This window comes from Symphalangus syndactylus, chromosome 17 (genome assembly GCF_028878055.3).
Source record: "Symphalangus syndactylus isolate Jambi chromosome 17, NHGRI_mSymSyn1-v2.1_pri, whole genome shotgun sequence".
NCBI lineage: Eukaryota > Metazoa > Chordata > Mammalia > Primates > Hylobatidae > Symphalangus > Symphalangus syndactylus.
The window spans coordinates 101,343,986-101,362,806 of NC_072439.2; positions in this window are offsets into that span (position 1 = coordinate 101,343,986).

Below are 18,821 nucleotides of genomic sequence, written 5' to 3' on the forward strand. Positions count from 1 at the left end.
TCTTTGTTGGTTCAGTTACACAGTACCATCCAAGATGCTGCAACACATTATACACAGGCTATGGGTTGTGGGAGCTACAGATTTCAGTTATTATTTAGGCTCAGAAACTTAGAATCTCTGCAAGGTTGGACATGATCCTTAGTCTTGTTTTAAGACCGTCTTGTTTTAAAAGTTAAACCCAAATTCTTAAAATATAGAATAGGGGTGCTAGTAGTGCTCACAGAATTGTAGTAAAGATCAGCTGGGAAAGAAGAGCCTATTAAACAGAGCCTGGTATTTAATAAGTATCAGCTGCCTTCAATTAGGAATCTGTGTTGTCATGATTAGAAGATTGCTGGTTTATTTTACAGATCTGTAAGTATAGCCAAAATATGTCAAAATAACCACCAGAAAGAATCATATACCGTCCCTTGAACATTTCATCCCTAGAATCTAGCCAGATTAGCATCTCTATACTGGCAATACTGTTAACACAGATTGTGCTCAAACCCCTCATTGACTTTTCAGCACCTGTAAATTACTGGAGATTTAGGAAGAAGTCTGGGGTTATGGCTTAGTTAAGCTGAGTGGCCAGAAAGTGTGAGATGCTGGATGCCTCCTCCAGTTCATTTCTCCAGCGGCCGCACCAGGCGTATCCATAGCTCCGCTCCCGGGAGCTCGTCTCCGGCGTGGGGCGTGTGCGCACCCCTGGCCGGGCGGAGCCTGGAGCCTGCTCATTAGCAGCGCGGGCAGGTCGTGCGCCCGCAGGAGGGAGGCGGAAGCACAGCCCTGCGCCGCCAGCAGGAGGAGGGAGCGCGGCGGCTGCAGGCAGGGGAGGGAGAGGAAAGAACGGAGGGACGGTTCCCGGACAGAGCGGGAGGAATCGGGGAGCGGCCAGTCCAGGGGGAGCTGCTCCGCTGCGCTGCGCTCGTTATTCACAGGACGCGGCGGCGCTTCCCGGGGCCGCTTCCCGGTCCCCTGGGTGGAGGCTGCCATCTAAACCTGACTCCAGGTGAGTTCCCCAAAGAGGCGAAGCGAGGGGTCTCGAACCAGAGACTTGGAACTGGCGAGGCTGCTCGGCTCCCCAAGCGCTGCTGCCTTGACATTTCCCGATTCACGGGAGGTTTTGGGGGCGGCTGCACAGGCTGGAGGGGCGGATGGGCGGTTGCGATCCTCAGCCGGCGTGGGGGCGTTCGGGAGGAATTAGCTTCAGTGAACGGGGTTTTAGGAGATGTCCGCAAGGCACGCGCTATGTACGCGTTTCTAGACGAGCTTTTGAGACAGAAATTTGGCTTCCCGGATGCCCGTTTTGGCCTTCTGTCCTTCCTTTTGCTTGCCTCATGCCCAATTTTCCAAGCCGAGGAAAGGACTGGAAGGGCGTGGAAGTAGGAGGTCTGGGCACAGCATTCGGCAGGGCAGCCCTGGTCTCCAAGTTTGGGGGTGGGGGGTGGGACTCTTTTCCTTTCAGCCTAATTTACCAGGGGAAAACCCGCAGAGCACCTTGAGGTGCCTTTGCTCCGCACCCTCCATAAGCTTATTAGAGGGAACTTGAGGCTCGCTAGACAACCTGTGACAGGTGACGGCAATTTAGCTTAAAAGCCATGTTGGTTCACTTCGTCTCCTCTTTATCCTTTGTTGCAAAATTGATACCTTTTTGGATTTCTTTAACAGCACAAAGTTTAAGTGGCCGGCTGACAGGAAATATTTCTTTTGAAAATGCTATGAGAAAAGTGATGAGTTAACGTTGAGAGAAAGGCAACTTTATTTTCTCGGAAGAACTTTGGGGAAAGAGATTGATAGGGAAATTCTGGGCATGAAATTATGGACATTTCCCACAGAACTTCCTTCATTTATTTATTTTTTTATATTTCCTTCATTTTTTTTTAATCGTGTGTGTGTGTATCAGAGAGACAAAATTCCTTGGAGGTATTAGGACTTTATTTGGTTTAGAAGTTTCTTTCTTACTAATAGCACTGATTTGTGATCTTCATGATTATAAGAATTTACTAAGTGTTTTGCTTTTAGGTGTTTTGGGTCTGTTTTTTAAAAAAATTCAATACTTACTTTGTGGGCCTTGCTGAATACCTCTCAATAAAATTGGTGGGCATACAGTTAGTGACATGACCCCTGTGGATTTAATAGCAGGTAAGTATACAAATGATAAGTTTAGGAAATAAATGTCAGAATCAACATTTAGGTGTGAAATTGAAATATCTTTCAAATATTTACCAAACTCTCTTATAGGATCCAATGTCATTTTATGGTCAAGAGAGCTTAAAGGTTTCTCAGATTGAGATATATGTATCTACTTTGTTAATCCAAATGTAATGTTTTATTTTGTTCTTTAATGACTGTTTGAATTCAACAAATAAAACTTGCATATTTAATGTAAGGTTCTTTCACATATATTACTTCTCCAATTTTTAATATAAATTTAAGGAGAAAAGCAATATTCCATTTTGTAGATGAAGAGACTGTGTCACAGAAGTATTACTTTACCTAGATTTCTGTAATTATTATGTTATAAACTTAGAAATTACATATTATTCTGGAACATATAAAATATATGAATGTTATAAACCATAAGAATTCAGACCTATGCTATTTAACTTCAAGTTTAGTTCTTTACCCAAACAATTGCATGACTACATTGAGACTACTGAAGTAATTATATATGAACACGCTATACGAAAAAATACTTAAAACATTTCTTATTTTTGTCGTTTCTCTTTGATATAAAATATACTATAATTTAATGGAGTTATATTCCATATTTAGATGCTCCTAACTTCCAAATAACACCTAAACTCCTAAAAACTGACCTGTGTCCTTCTTAATAGAAGTGGCTTGAACGGGAGACCCAATTTTTACTAAGAATATTCTTGGGATAATTTATGTCTTATAATCAAGATAAAGACAGGCCACATTTAGTTGTATTTTTAAACCACTTAGTGTGAAGTTGCAACGCAGACATAACTTGCTTTCAGGCTACACTGCCAGCTTTGCAGTGAATAGTCTTTAAGATTCCGTGGAAACATTGGCAGATATAGCTAATGTCTATCTGATGTAGGATTTATGAGAAAAGGAGAGGTAGAAACTGAATGCTCTTATATTTCATATGTGACCACATTCATAAAACTTTATTGATAAGTACTTTGTTGTCTGACACGGGCTGATACAAATAGGCTTCTTCAAGAGTTGAGGAAGAAAACTAAATCCCTATAATACAGCCTTTTTCCTCCTTTTCTTTCTTAAGCGGTAATAGTTGATCCTAGCTTTTGTGTGTCTATGCATGCTCAATACATTTAGGGGTATAAGGAGAAGTTAAGCAAGAATATTGAATCTAGCTAGGAAAGTTTTTGGAGTCTCAAATACTTTGGAACGATTTTTCACATTATATACATAAAATTCCTAGTTACATTTGGGAACTAAGTATATTATACACAACTTTGCATCTGATTACAGGATTCCCTGTACATTTATAGCTCAGGTATTCTGGAAAGAGTCAAGATAATTAGTTTTATGGCTCTTGCCCGTGTGACCTGTTTCTTTCTGGTCCTGATATTAAAAGGATGACTTAAATTTTCTGGAATGTCAAAATTTTCTCTTCCCTTGGATCCTACAAAATACTTCAAGCAGTGTATGTGTGATACTCGCTGTCATTCCAACATTTCCAATCCTCCTGAGAATGCTAAACAATGCCCTAGATTTCTTCCTTTGTAATTCTTTCAGATAGAGGGTTAGCTGAGTTAGGAAGAAAGGAGAGAGGGAGAGAAGAAGAGAGATGACATTTTATCCCTCAGGAAAGAACAAGACCAATTGTATTCCTAATTTAGAAATATTATTCTACAAACATTCCTGAACAAGAGGGCTTTGCATATACATTAAAGCAGAATACCTAGTCAACTTCTAGTTGTGCCATGTAGTGAAACGGAAGTAAGATGAGCAGGCCGAGATCATTTTTGTTGGAGAACTGAGACCACATGAAATAGGTAACAGAGTTACCCCAACTGGGGGGCAAGAGGACTTGAAAGTTTCCTCCATAAATTTGCAGTTAGTACAGGGCTGCTCCAGTGATCAGAGTCATGAATGCCCTAGAGTGTCTGTATAACCCTGTACACAGGCTGAGACAGCTCTAACGGCCCAGAAAAGCCTCTGGACAGAATCACTGCACCCTTGGACATTGTCCGACCGCATGTATGAGAATAGTGAGTGCTGAGGAGTTGTGGGTAGCTCGGTACAACTCTTGCTAAAGGAGTGTCATCAACATTCATTGCTGAAAGTGAATTTTTTCATTCACATATGTGATGCCTATTAGGTCATGATTTCTTGGATACAAATTTGTACAAGATATGAATTAATTTTTGAACATCCTTTCTTAAAAGTACCATGTTCATATAGTTGCTCATTTTAATATGAGTAGTTCAGATGGGACATAATAGAGTAAGGAAATGATTGAACATCCTAAGATCTAGTGTATATACCTTTGTTCATGATGAGATTCATCCCCTGTCCCCCTTTGTAGTGACACTGATGGCATAAGGAGTATTAGATGAAATTTAATGCAGAAAACAATGGGATATATGAATGGTAGATATGGTTGACAACCACCATTTTCACTGAAGTTGTTTCAAAGCAAAGAAATTTGGGATAAATTCATTTTATTTGCTCCTGAAGGGTAATTAGGAATAAGAAGGAATTGTGAAGAGGCTGTAGTGTTGACATTAAGAGAAGTTTTTGATTCTTAAAATAGGATATATTACACAAGAGTGAACAAACAGAAGATACTGAACAAATATTCTGTCATAAGTAAGTGATGGATTATTCGGACTTGTTGAACTATGTTTTTAAATGTATTATTTAAATATTTAAATATTATTAAAACCTTAAATAATATTTAAATATTATAAAAGTTGTAGAAAATTATGTTTTCAATACAAATATACACTTATAAGCTATATTGTAGATATGGGAGTAAACAATGCAATTTTTTTTAACTGAGTGAAAAATTTAGTTTTTTAAAATTCCAAATGGAGCTAACAGCTTAGTGTGATACATATTTTGAATTTCAAAATTTGTAACCAAATAGGACAAATGTGTTGAACTGTACTTTTCTTGAAGAACCGTGATAAGAATGAGCGGTGAAAAAATTACAGCATACTTACCAGGGATCAAATACTTGCTTAGGGTTAATAAGAAAAATCTCAGCAAACGCTAGAAATGAGGTACACGATCTATCAGAGACCCATGATTAAAGTGGTATCTTGTTAGGTATATGAGCTTCAAAAGAAACGGCATAGCTTCACTTTACCCCAGTTGCTTCTTTTGTAAAACGGGGAGACTAAGAGTGTGGTAACTCAAAATCCTTTGTTAATGATTTTCTTCTTAGAACAGTGCCAGGTCCAATTAGGATTAGATTGCTATTTTTATTATTGATATTTGCCCTAGTTCTGCCTTTTATTGACTGTGTGAAATTGGTGAAGATCCCTTTCTGAAGCTTTGTTTCTTACCTACAAGCTGGGAATAGAATACCTGCTATGAAGAGTGGTTGTTAGTACATTAGAAAGGCTGGATATTTGTTGATATAAGGGGCTCAGCGCATGGTAGAAATTTGATAGCATTTTTTTCTTGCCCTCCCATGTATTACTGTGGAGACATCCCACATATTATGTCCAAGTTTTTATTTTCCCCTCAAATGCAATGTCAAGCACAAAACATTCCCATCTCCCAATTCTCTTCTGATGTTCTACAACCATTAAAGTATAGAAAACTAGAATGAGTGTTTTTATAACTTTTGCTGTACTTAAGCATGTGGAGAGAAGAGCGCTAGATCACAGGACACACTTTGATAGGAAAAGGGAGATATTTACACTGCAAACAACTTTCTCCTCATGCTTAACAGTTTTATGCTGTCATTCTGTCAGCACCAAGTGAGATTTTTCTATTTAAATAGTTTTCTATTTGTGGTATGATAATTCATGTATGGACTTCATGTAACTAACATAAATATAATGGATGGTTGAGAAGTGGTTTATTTTTACCAAGAGGAAAAAATGTGTACACGATTTTTTAAAATATTGCTTTGAAAATATTTAAAATTAATTTTGATTCAGTTGGTGGAAGATAGCGTCACAAACTCACTGCTAGTGGTATTCTTGAGAAGTAATGTTTGAATTTTCTAGGTATTGTCCCCAGACTGGCTTAAAAGAATTTAATTTTAGATGTAAATTTTCTGCTTAACATGGAAGATTTTCCCTGAAAATATTAGCTTCATCAGATACATAGTTGCTTAGGGGTAGCTGCATGGAATTATGGGAAGAGTGAAATAGAAAAAAAATTTCATGTCTAAGTTATACATACTGGTGTAATCATATTGATTGGATGATAATGATAATTACAGCAATAATGTGATTGAAAGGGTAAGCAAGTAACATATACTACAGTTACTAATATAATCCTGTGATTGAGTTTACCACTTCGTTTCTCTTTCCTGGAAACCCTTAAGTTTGTCACTATTGCACTTTATTTCCTTTGCTTATTGTAGTGGTGTATTAGTTGTATTACTGCTGCTATAACAAATTACGACACATTTACATAACTTAACACATATTTATTGTCTTGCAGTTTCAAAGGTCAGAAGTCCAAAATCACTTTAATTAGGCTAAGTCAATGTGTCTGCAGTGTGGGTTCCTTCTCGAGGTGCTGAGGGGAGAATCCATTCTCTTGCATTTTCTGCTTCTGGTGGCACCTGTCTTCATTGTCTTTTCCCCATTCCTCCATTTTCAAGGTGCGTTGCTTTTATTTCTGTTTCTGTCTCCGCGCTGTCTCCTCCTTTAACTTTGAGTCCTTCTCTCCACTTCATCTAAGGACTCCTGTGATTACTTTGGACTCACGTGGATGATCTGGGATAATCACCTTGTCTCCAGATCCTTAAATGAATCGTATCTACAAGTCCTTTGGCTGTGTAAGGCAGCACATTCCCAGGGCCGGGAGATTAGGTGAAGAACATCTTTTGGGACTATTATGCAGCCTATCACAAGTGGTAATATCACTTTTATGCCTTGAGACCCTGAAATTAATGTACTTGCTTACGCATGGAAAAACAATGTATCTGTGGGGGTAACAGTTTATTTTTGAACCATTAGAAGGTATTGATGGGGAAGTTTTCATCTGACAACAGATACTGATAAATTAAATACCCTTAGATTTGTCAAAACTAGCTTTAGCAAAATATAAGTAAAAGTATTTGCACTGCTAGGGTCAAAAATATTAATTAAACCCATTATTTATCAAGGCCAAGTCCTGGATTAGTTAGGTTTAAATTAACCTAGAACATTATCTTCCATAGTGCTTAATTGTGAAGCTTAGTTCTTGTTGACAAAAGCTCATCCATATAAGAAAGCATCGAAAGGTTGGTGTTTTTTTAACCTTTGCAGAATATAACTTTTCAAAGGGATGTTAGACAGTAGTTCCATCACAATTGATGCAGTTCACAGACATTCTTTGTGAATATTTTATCTCATGAGTTATATCTATGACACTAATCATAGACTTCTAGAAGAAATTTAGCAATGGTCATGTCAGCCTTTCAAATCTTTCTGTAACCTAGAAGAGGATCATTGCATAAGATAGATTCATTTTCCCCTTTATTCCATTGTTGCCAGAGAGAACTTGAAATGCCCTGTTCAAATTAATTTAATGCAAATGAATTCTTGCTGCCTCACAAGTAGTTTGTCCTTCATTTTTCTTAAAATTATATTGAAAATGGATGTGACCTGCTTTACTGGTTGTTGTGCAGGAAGCGTTGTCCTTCCTGAAAGCTCCCTCAGTTGTCAAAATGAAGCCATTAAGAGTAAAGTAAATTATATTATCTGATCATAGTATCACAATTGACCTTAAAACAATAAATTTTATAATCAGTGCAAATTGCTGAATAGTGTTTGCAGTTGTAGAAATTTCAAAGGAAACCCTGGTTGAGATACAAAGCTGCTATAATCATTTTTAAAATCTTTGTTTTTCTTTTACTTTGGAACAGTAGTGCAGTAAGTACTTTTGCCTTATTGTTCTCTCTGCCTTCCAGAAACCCTCATTCAAATATTCTAAGTTTTTAAGTCTTTTTCATTTCTTTTAATATTGTAACATTTAACAATGTCAAAGAAAGTATAATTTTTCTGGAAATCAAGCTAAAAATAAAGAGAAGCCGATGTAAATGAACATCAAATTAACAAGATTGATTAGGAAAAGTAATTTTTGAAAAGGGCCCAAAATCCCTTTGCACATAAATGCAAAAGAATTTAGTGAAAGAAGGTGAAACTGGAGTAAAGAACTCTACGGATGCGTAAGTAACTCTTAATAAGAATGAGTAACGTACATGCATATCTTTAGCTCCCAATTTCAGAGATACAGTAGTTGTACAACAAATGGTCCTTTCCTGCTCTTAAGGAAGCCTCTCCTCCTCCAGCCATGCCATTCCTCAGAGCAAGCTCTTCCACTGAGTTTTCAGCAACCATAAGTAAGAAGGATGGTACGATAGGCTGCGTGTACATATGGCCCTCATTAGCAGGCCAACTGTTCCTTTTGCCCACCCACATCACTGGGGACATATGGCGTTACTTTGACTGTTGAAACAAGTGTGTGTGGACATATCTTGGTATGAGTAAAAGACTGTTGATTGTCTTTCTCTTGTCGCTCGTGCAACCGTCTCCTTGTGGAGATCGTATTATCCATAACACTAGATTTGAGGATGATAAATGACGTTGTTATTATTAACTGAATTTGCCTCTCTAGTTTGATCACAAAACCAGCGAATGTTTGCTTATGGAACATGTAAAGCTTATAGAAGACGGAAAGCTTACAGAAAGAAATGATGGCTTTTCTAAGCATAAGAGTCAGGTCTTTTTCAATCAAAAACTAACTCATTCAAAAATTCAAGAGTTCTGTAAAACCAGAACAGCAGAGGTTTCAGAAATGCTATTGAGATCATTTATTATAAAATAGCCATTAATGAAATGTAATAGTGAGTCTATTGTTGTGACTATGTGGAGAAATGAATGAGAAAATATAAGATAGGCTGGAATGAAGAGAGTCATCGGATCCCAGCATAATTCATTTTGTATAGTTCACAGTATTGTAATTTTAAAAAATTATGAATTTTTTCAGTACTGTGAATTCTGAATTTGCAATATGAGGCTTTTCAATCCTTGCAACAAGTGTGTATTTTTCAGTGGTTCTAGAATTATCGGGGCTTTCGAGCTGCTTCTGATAAGAAGGCAAGGCTAGAGGACTCGTGTTGAGGTGGCATTTGCACAGGACTTTAGATAACATACATCGATGATGTAGAGAGAAGAGCGGGTGATGTTGCTGTGGATTATAGTGGAAAGGCACCTTTTGCTCCCTCTGCTGACCTATTTGTGTATTCAGCTGTGTAGCATATTTCTTGTATAATTACATAGTAATTTCACACACTACATTAAGAAAATCTGAACAATTTTTACTAAACTCATGTTTTCTAAATATTAAGTAAATAAAACCAATATTTGGCTAGGTAACATTTATAAAAACAGGATTTCTAGATAGATGATGATAAATTTTCATCTATATCTATAGAGCTGATAAATTTTCAAAACCCTTTGAATATCACTTGTACTACAAAGTCTCGTTTCAGTTTCAGTGCCATGGCACATTGATTAATCACCACTAAAGCGGTACATGAAATATTTGGCAATATAGGTATTTGGTAATGGTGATTGATGCACAGAATACGGCACCATTATTATGCACTGGCCTTGAGAACTTTAGTTTTCATCTTCGATCACCTGATAGAGAACAAACTAACAGCTTTTTTCTTTCACCTTGCTGGAGAATAAACTAACAACTTCAAATTATCTGATCCATCCAAAAACTTATTTCCGTGAAACTCACTGATTTATTTATTATTTCGTGGGGATCACTATTATTTGCTGTAGTAAAATATCAAATGATCGATGTTTTATACCAACATGGCAGCTCACATGGTAGGCAACAGAATGAAAACAAACAGGTTTACTACCAAGAATTATACTATATTGCTTTTATTGACAGAAAAAGCATACAGATAATTTTATTCAGAGATTTTATGTGAATTATTTTGATAAGTGTACACATATATTTATAACTGACCTTTCTTTGTCAAGTGTGTGCCCACACACGTATTCATACTAAATCAATCTTAGAGCTCTTATCCAAAGATTGAATTTCTTAAAGTGACTGTTCCAAATATGTATAATTTATGGCAAAAAAGTCACAAAATGGCAATACAAGGAGGCATAAAAGTGAAGATAAAGGGGGAGATGATGGTTAAAAACACCTGTAAATGAATAATTGATTTTGATTTAAATTCTTTTTAGTTCTTAGCTGATGAAATGAATATAAATGAAATTATTATGCAAAACACCTCTATTTGTTGTATATGCATGTACATATATGTGTTACAAATACAAAACTGATAGGATATTATTTAACATATATTCACACTCAAAATGTGCATATATGTACATAATGAAAATGAGTGCTTGTTTTATATGTATGTATACACACACATACACATATTGCATACTTTCATTTTTTAAAATTTTACTTTAAGTTCTGGGATACATGTGCTGAACATGCAGGTTTGTTACATAGGTATACTTGTGCCATGGTAATTTGCTGCACCCATCAACCCGTCATCTAGGTTTTAAGCTCCACATGCATTAGCTATTTGTCCTAATGCTCTCCCTCCCCTTTCCCCACACCCACCTACAGACCCCAGTGTGTGATGTTCCTCTCCCTGTGTCAACATGTTCTCATTGTTCAGCACCCACTTATGAGTGAGAACATGCAGTGTTTGGTTTTCTGTTCCTGTGTTAGTTTGCTGAGGATGATGGTTTCCAGCTTCATCCATATCCCCGCAAAGGACGTGAACTCATCCTTTTTTATGGCTGTGTAGTATTCCATGGTGAATATGTGCCACATTTTCTTCATCCAGTCTATCATTGATGGGCATTATGTTGGTTCCAAGTCTTTGCTATTGTAAATAGTCCCATGATAAACATATATGTACATGTGTCTTTAGAGTAGAATGATGTATAATCCTTTGGTATATACCCAGTAATGGGATTGCTGGGTCAAATGGTATTTCTGGTTTTATATCCTTGAGGAATCACCACATTGTATTCCACAATGGTTGAACTATTTTACAAGCCCACCAACAGTGTAAAAGTGTTCCTATTTCTCTGCATCTTCTCCAGCATCTGCTGTTTCCAGAATTTTTAATGATCACCATTCTAACTGGTGTGAGATGGTATGTCATTGTGGTTTTGATTTGCATTTCTCTAATGACCAGTGATAATGAGCTTTTTTCATATGTTTATTGGCCATATACATATCTTCTTTTGAGGAGTGTCTGTTCATATCCTTTGCCCACTTTTTGATGGGGTTGTTTGTTTTTTTTTTCTTGTAAATTTGTTTAAGTTCCTTCTAGATTCTGGATATTAGACCTTTGTCAGATGGATAGATTGCAAAAATTTTCTCCTATTTTGTAGGTTGCCTGTTCACTCTTGTGATAGTTTATTTTACTGAGCAGAAGCTCTTTAGTTTGATTAGATTCCATCTGTCAATTTTGGCTGTTGTTTCAAGTGCTGTTGGTGATTTAGTCATGAAGTCTTTGCCCACACCTATGTCCTGAATCATATTGCCTAGGTTTTCTTCTAGGGTTTTTATAGTTTTAGGTTTTACATTTATGTTTTTAATCCACCTTGAGTTAATTCTTTTATAAGGTATAATGAAGGGGTCTAGTTTCTCTTTTCTGCATATGGCTACCCAGTTTTCCCAGCGCCATTTATTACATAGGGAATCCTTTCCCCATTGCTTGCTTTTGTCAGGTTTGTTGAAGATCAAATTGTTGTAGATGTGTGGTGTTATTTCTGAGGCCTCTATTCTGTTTCATTGGTCTATATATCTGTTTTGGTATTAGCACCATGCTGTTTTGGTTACTTTAGCTTTGTAATATAGTTTGAAGTCAGGCAGCGTCATGCCTCCAGCTTTGTTCTTTTTGCTTAGGTTAGCCTTGGCTCCACAGGCTCTTTTTTGCTTCCATATGAAATTTAACATAGTTTTTTTCTAGTTCTGTGAAGAAAGTCAATGGTAGCTTGATGGGAATAGCATTGAATCTATAAATTACTTTGGGCAATATGGCCATTTTCATGATATTGAGTCTTCCTATCCATGAGGATGGAGTGTTTCTCTATATGTTTGTGTCCTGTCATTTCCTTGAGCTCTGGTTTGTAGTTTTCTTTGAAGAGGTCCTTCACATCCCTTGTAGGTTGTATTCCTAGGTATTTTGTTTTCTTTATAGCAATGGTGAATGGGAGTTTACTAATGATTTGGCTCTCTGCTTGTCTGTTATTGGTATATAAGAATGATTGTGATTTTTGCACATTAATTTTATATCCTGAGACTTTGCCAAAGTTGCTTATCAGGTTAAGGAATTTTTGGGCTGAGGTGGTGGCGTTTTGTAAATATACAATCATGTCATCTGCAGACAGAGACAATTTGATTTCCTCTCTTCCTATTTGCATGCTTTTATTTCTTTCTCTTACTCGATTGCCCTGGCCAGAACTTCCAATACTATGTTGATAAGAGTGGGGAGAGAGGGCATCCTACTCTTGGGCCAGTTTTCAAAGGTAATGCTTCCAGCTTTTGGCCATTTAGCATGATATTAGCTATGCATTTGTCATAAATAGCTCTTATTTTTGTGAGATATGTTCCATCAATACCTAGTTTATTGAGAGTTTTTAGTATGAGGGGTGTTGAATTTTATTGAAGGCCTTTTCTGCATCTATTGAGATAATCATGTGGTTTTTGTCATTGGTTCTGTTTATGTGATGGATTATGTTTATTGATTTGCATATGTTGAACCAGCCTTTCATGCCAGGCATGAAGCCAACTTGATCGTGGTGGATAAGTTTTTGATGTGCTGCTGGATTCTCTTGCCAGTATTTTATTCAGGATTTTCGCATCGATGTTCATCAGTGATATTGGCCTGAAATTTTCTTTTTCTATTGGGTCTCCGCCAGGTTTTGGAATCAGAGTGATGCTGGCCTCATAAAATGATTTAGGGAGGAGTCTTTCTTTTTCTATTGTTCAGAATAGTTTCAGAAGGAATGGTACCAGCTCCTCTTTGTACCTCTGGTAGAACTCGGCTGTGAAGACATCTGGTCCTGGGCTTTTTTTGGTTGGTAGGCTAGTAATTACTGAGTCAATTTCAGAACTTGTTATTGGTCTATTCAGGGATTTGACTTCTTCCTGCTTTAGTCTTGGGAGGGTGTATGTGTCCAGGACTTTATCCATTTCTTCTAGATTTTCTAGTTTATTTGTGTAGAGGTGTTTACAGTATTCTCTAATAATAGTTTGTATTTCTGTGGGATCAGTGGTGATATCCCCTTTATCGTTTTTTAATGTGTCTATTTGATCTTTCTCTCTTTTCTTCCTTGTTAGTCTGGCTACCGGTCTATCTATTTTGTTAATCTTTTCAAAAAACCCACTCCTAGATTCATTGATTTTTTTTTGAAGGTTTTTTTGTGTTTCTCTCCCATTCGGTTCTGCTGTGATCTTAGTTATTTCTTGTTTTATACTAGGTTTTTAATGTGTTTTCCATTGCTTCTTTTGATTGTGATGTTAGGGTGTCTATTTTAGATCTTTCCCACTTTCTAATGTGGACATTTAATGCTGTAAATTTCCCTCTAAACACTGTTTTAACTGTATCCCAGAAATTCTGATATGTTGTGTCTTTGTTCTCATTGGTTTCAAAGAACTTATTTATTTCTGCCTTAATTTTGCTATTTACCCAGTAGTCATTCATAAGCAGGTTGTTCAGTTTCCATGTAGTTGTGCAGTTTTGAGTGAGCTTCTTAATTCTGAGTTCTAATTTGATTACACTGTGGTGTGAGAGATTGTTTGTTATGATTTTCATTCTTTTGCATTTGCTGAGGAGTGTTTTACTTCCAATTATGTGGTTGATTTTAGAATAAGTGCTATGTGGTGCTGAGAAGAATGTATATTCTGTTGATTTGGGGTGGAGAGTTCTGTAGGTATCTATTAGGTCCACTTGGACCAGAGCTGAGTTCAAGTCTGAATATCCTTGTTAATTTCCTTTCTTGTTGATCTGTCTAATATTGATAGTGGGTTGTTAAAGTTTCCCACTATTATTGTGTGGGAGTCTAAGTCTCCTTGTAGGTCTCTAGGAACTCGTTTTATGAATCCTGGTGCTCCTGTATTTGGCATATATATATATTTAGGATACTTAGCTCTTCTTGTTGCATTGATCCCTTTACTACTATGTAATGCCCTTCTTTGTCCTTTTTTATCCTTGTTGGTTTAAAGTCTGTTTTATTAGAGACTAGGATTGCAACTCCTGCTTTTTTTTTCTTTCTTTCCATTTGCTTGGTAAATATTCCTCCATCCCTTTATTTTGAGCCTATGTGTGACCTTGCAAGTGAGATGTGTCTCCTGAATACAGCACACCTGTGGGTATTGACTCTTTATCCAATTTGCCAGTGTATGTCTTTTAATTGGGGCATTTAGCTCATTTATATTTACCGTTAATATTGTTATGTGTGAATTTGGTCCTGTCATCATGATGTTAGCTGGTTATTCTGCACATTAGTTGAAGCAGTTTCTTCCTAGTTTCATTGGTTTATATATTTTGGTGTGTTTTTGCAGTGGCTGGTACTGGTTTTTCCTTTCCATGTTTAGTGCTTCCTTTAGGAGCTCTTGGAAGGCAGGTCTGATGGTGACTAAATCTGTCAGCATCTGCTTGTCTGTAAAGGATTTTATTTCTCATTCACTTATGAAGCTTAGTTTGGCTGGTTATGAAATTCCATATGTACATCATGGAAACGAGTGCATGTGATACACACACACACACACGCACACACATTGCATACTTTCATTTTTGTGTCCATTTCTTTTCTGATTTTATCAGCAGCCAACTAAAGAAAATAGAAAAAAAAATTGGTAATTCGATCTTTCATGTTCTGCATCTTCCAGCTTCACAACTTATAGTTTTCTATTTTTATTGTTATTGTGATCAGAATGAAAATGTATACAATAGAATCAGAATCAGGTCAGAATCAACAAAAATACTATAATGTTTGTACATGCTTTCGATGCAGTTTGTCTCTGCAAAGGGTGTGTGTGTTTCTATGCACATGTGCATGTACACAAGTGTGTAAATAAGTGTTTTATTCATGATGGAGAAAGGCTGGTCAAAATGATTCTGAATGAGATAGCACCACTACAGCAGATAATTAGGTCTCTAGCAATAAAACAAGTCATTAAACATGTTTCTAAGCATCTACTCAGTATCTGGCACAATGTTAAGTAGTGTAAATATAATCATTAGCAAAATTCAGCTTCTACCCTCAATGGTATATGTGTAGAACAAATTGGTAAAGCTGGAGTACATTTCAGGACCAAAAACAGTTTCTGTGTAGTTCCCACTTCATCAAGACCATGTTGTATACCTCTCATACACTTAAGCCATAGGGAAGCAATTATTCCATCCATCCTTTTACAGGGTAGTGGTGGGGAAGAAGAGCTGACTGTCATGCTTGAATTCACATAATTTCATAATTAAATAATTTCATGTTACATAATCTCGATAAACCTAAAATCCAATATATGATAAAGATAGTGTTTCAAATCAGTGGATAAGTGATAAACAGTTCATAAAATGGTGTTCAGATAATTGGCTATATGTATTTTATAGTTGCACAAAGGTATAATATGTCATTAATAAATATTAATTCCATAGTGGATGTCAAATACACTTTTTCAAAATATAAAGAAAAAATACCATAGACAAATATCACTTGCAACATTACGGTTAAAATTAAATATCCAAACATAGCCCTAACCAATAACAGAAAATTTAAAAAAAAATTTATGGATTGGAATTTGTTAAAATATAAAACTTTTCTTTTTCAGAGGATACAATGAATATGTGTAAAAAGCAAATATCAAATCAGCAACAAGTGCTTGCAATTCACTTGACATATTTAAAATATGAGTAGTTCCCACAAATCATAAATAAATGATTAGTAGTCCAATAAAAAAAGACAAAGTACATTGACAGGAAACTGTATGAAACTCATGAACACTAAATGTCTTAGATTCTCTATTGTTAAACAAAATGCAAAAACAATAGAGAACATTATGAATATGGAGTTAATATTTAACAAAATTATTTTATCCATGTTATAAGTAAATATTTACATCCAAAAACCCTTGTTTTCTCTGAAAGTTGTCACTTATGAGTCTATTTTGAAAATGTTTAAAGAATAGTAATTAATTAACTTTAATAAATAGGTACTCCTATTGAGGGAAAACAGACATTTCCATAATTTTTCTTCTGTTTCTAATCTAGTAGATGGTAGGAAAATAATGACAATTGCATATTCATACCTGGAGAATATGCATTCCATTTCTTTTAAACTTTTGCATTCTCAAAACTATATTGATACCTCAAAGCATACACTTTGCTGTTGAAAACAGCCTTTCAAGTATAAAGACACACACATCACTTTCCTTAAATTTTATATAAGGCAAGGGCCTAGATTCCTATCAGAAAATGTATTTCAAGAATGCTTTTTTAGTAGTTCCTGTGGCCTTATCTTATAGAGGAAGGTTTTTTTTTTAAACATACACACAGTATTTGATGCACATTTTTATTGGAAAGAGCTTTTATTTCCTTAAATGTTTTGTTGTCTAAGTGTGAAAAGTATCCTGCAGTGGAATTTAGTGGCACAGATGCTTATTGTGATAGATGAGATGAACTTGCTTCCCTAAGCATGCATGGGCATGAAATGCATCTGGCTTCTGTACATAAAAGTCAGTTATATTCCCAAATGTGTCTCTGCATTTACACAGACGTTTAGGGGCAGACACCCTACTGTTCCCTCAAAAGGCGGCTCTGCTTAATTATGAAGTTCAAGTTAGACCAGAAGTTGGAAAATACTAAATTCCACATTGCAGACAGAGCCTGAGCAGGTGATGTCACCACTGCATTCTAAGGTGGCAAGTCCTCAGAGAAGTCACTTATCACCTTACCATGGAGAAAAATAACCGTGTCCAGAACACAAGAGGATGCTTTAAGGTAGCGTACAATCAAGTGTGCAAACCTGTGCAATACATACCAGATGAAATCCAGTTCAGAGGCTCAGGAAAACAAACAAATGAGGATATGCTTTAAAAAATAGGACTTAATATAAACAGTCGTGAGAGTAAAACTATTGCTAAGCACATAGGAAACATAAACCAGGCTTTCAGGAAGGAGTTTGGCACCTGTGTGCACTGGTAGGAGGTGTAATGTGCAGAAATCCGGCCTTTTGTGGCATAGCAACTAAAGTTCCTTTTCTATTGTCCAGACAACCTTAAATATTCCTTTATGCAGTACTATTTTAAAAAGGCCATCTACTGTGCACAATGTGTTAGCATCAAGGACATGAAATTTATCTGGAATATACCAAAACTTTAATCAATAGACTAGGACCAAAGCTTTTAAAAACAGGTTTTCGTAGATAAATCATTATAAGTTATTATTTCCTCGCCATAGGTAAGGCATGATAGATAACTTTACATTTTCTCAGTCACTTAGTGTGTAGGTAGAATAATGACCCTTAGCAGGATGACCTTTTGAATGTGTTGTTAGGCAGCATGGAAGCATTATGGTTAGAGGTGGAATTAAGATTGCTAATCACCTCACCTTAAACTGGAGCGATTATCCTGAATTATCTAGGTGGGCCCACTGTAGTCACAAAGAACCTTCAGACAGGAAGGCGGAGAGACCAGAGTGAGCAGAAGAGCTTGGGGAAACTGGAGCCGAGGCTGAAGTGATGTGCTGTGTCCAAGATGTGCAGAGGCCAAGAGCTCAGGGATACATGTGACCCTTCAAACCAGGTGAATTCTCTCCTGGAATCTCTAGACAAAATATACACTTGATGATACCTTGATTTTAGCACACTAAGACCCATTTTGGACTTCTGACCCCCAGAAGTATAAAGAAAAAAAATGTGTTGTTTTAAGCCTCTGAGTTTATGTTAATTTACTGTAACAGCAGTAAGAAACTAACACAGTAAGACGGCTTTTATTTTTATGTGATGTATAGAATTAAATTGGATATGCTAGGAAATGTTGGAAATTTATTGATTTATTTTTTTGTCTGAGCTGGAGTCTGGCTCTGTCGCCCAGGCTGGAGTGCAGTGGCGCGATCTCGGCTCACTGCATGCTCTGCCTCCCGGGTTCCCGCCATTCTCCTGCCTCAGCCTCCCGAGTAGCTGGGACTACAGGCACCGCCACCACGCCGGCTAATTTTCTTTATTTTTAGTAGAGACGGGGTTTCACCGTGGTCTTGATCTCCTGACCTCGTGATCCGCCCGCCTCGGCCTCCCAAAGTGCTGGGATTACAAGTGTGAGCCACCGCGCCCGGCCAGGAATTTATTTTCTTAATATAGTTCTTCATATTAGAATAATGAGAACCATCGAGTAATGAAGTGTTCTATTTTGTGAAGGATGATTATATAAACAGTACGAAGGTTAAAAACCGGGCGGGACCGGCTGGGCACAATGGCTCGTTCATGTAATCCCAGCACTTTGGGAGGCCGGGGCAGGTGGATCTCTTGAGCCCAGGAGTCTCAGATCAGCCTGGGCAACATGTGAAACCCCATCTCCACAAAAATACAAAAACCAGGCAGACGTGGTGGCGGCGCCTGTGGTCCCAGCCACTCAGGAGGCTGCGGTGGAAGGATCGGAGCCCGGCAGGTGCA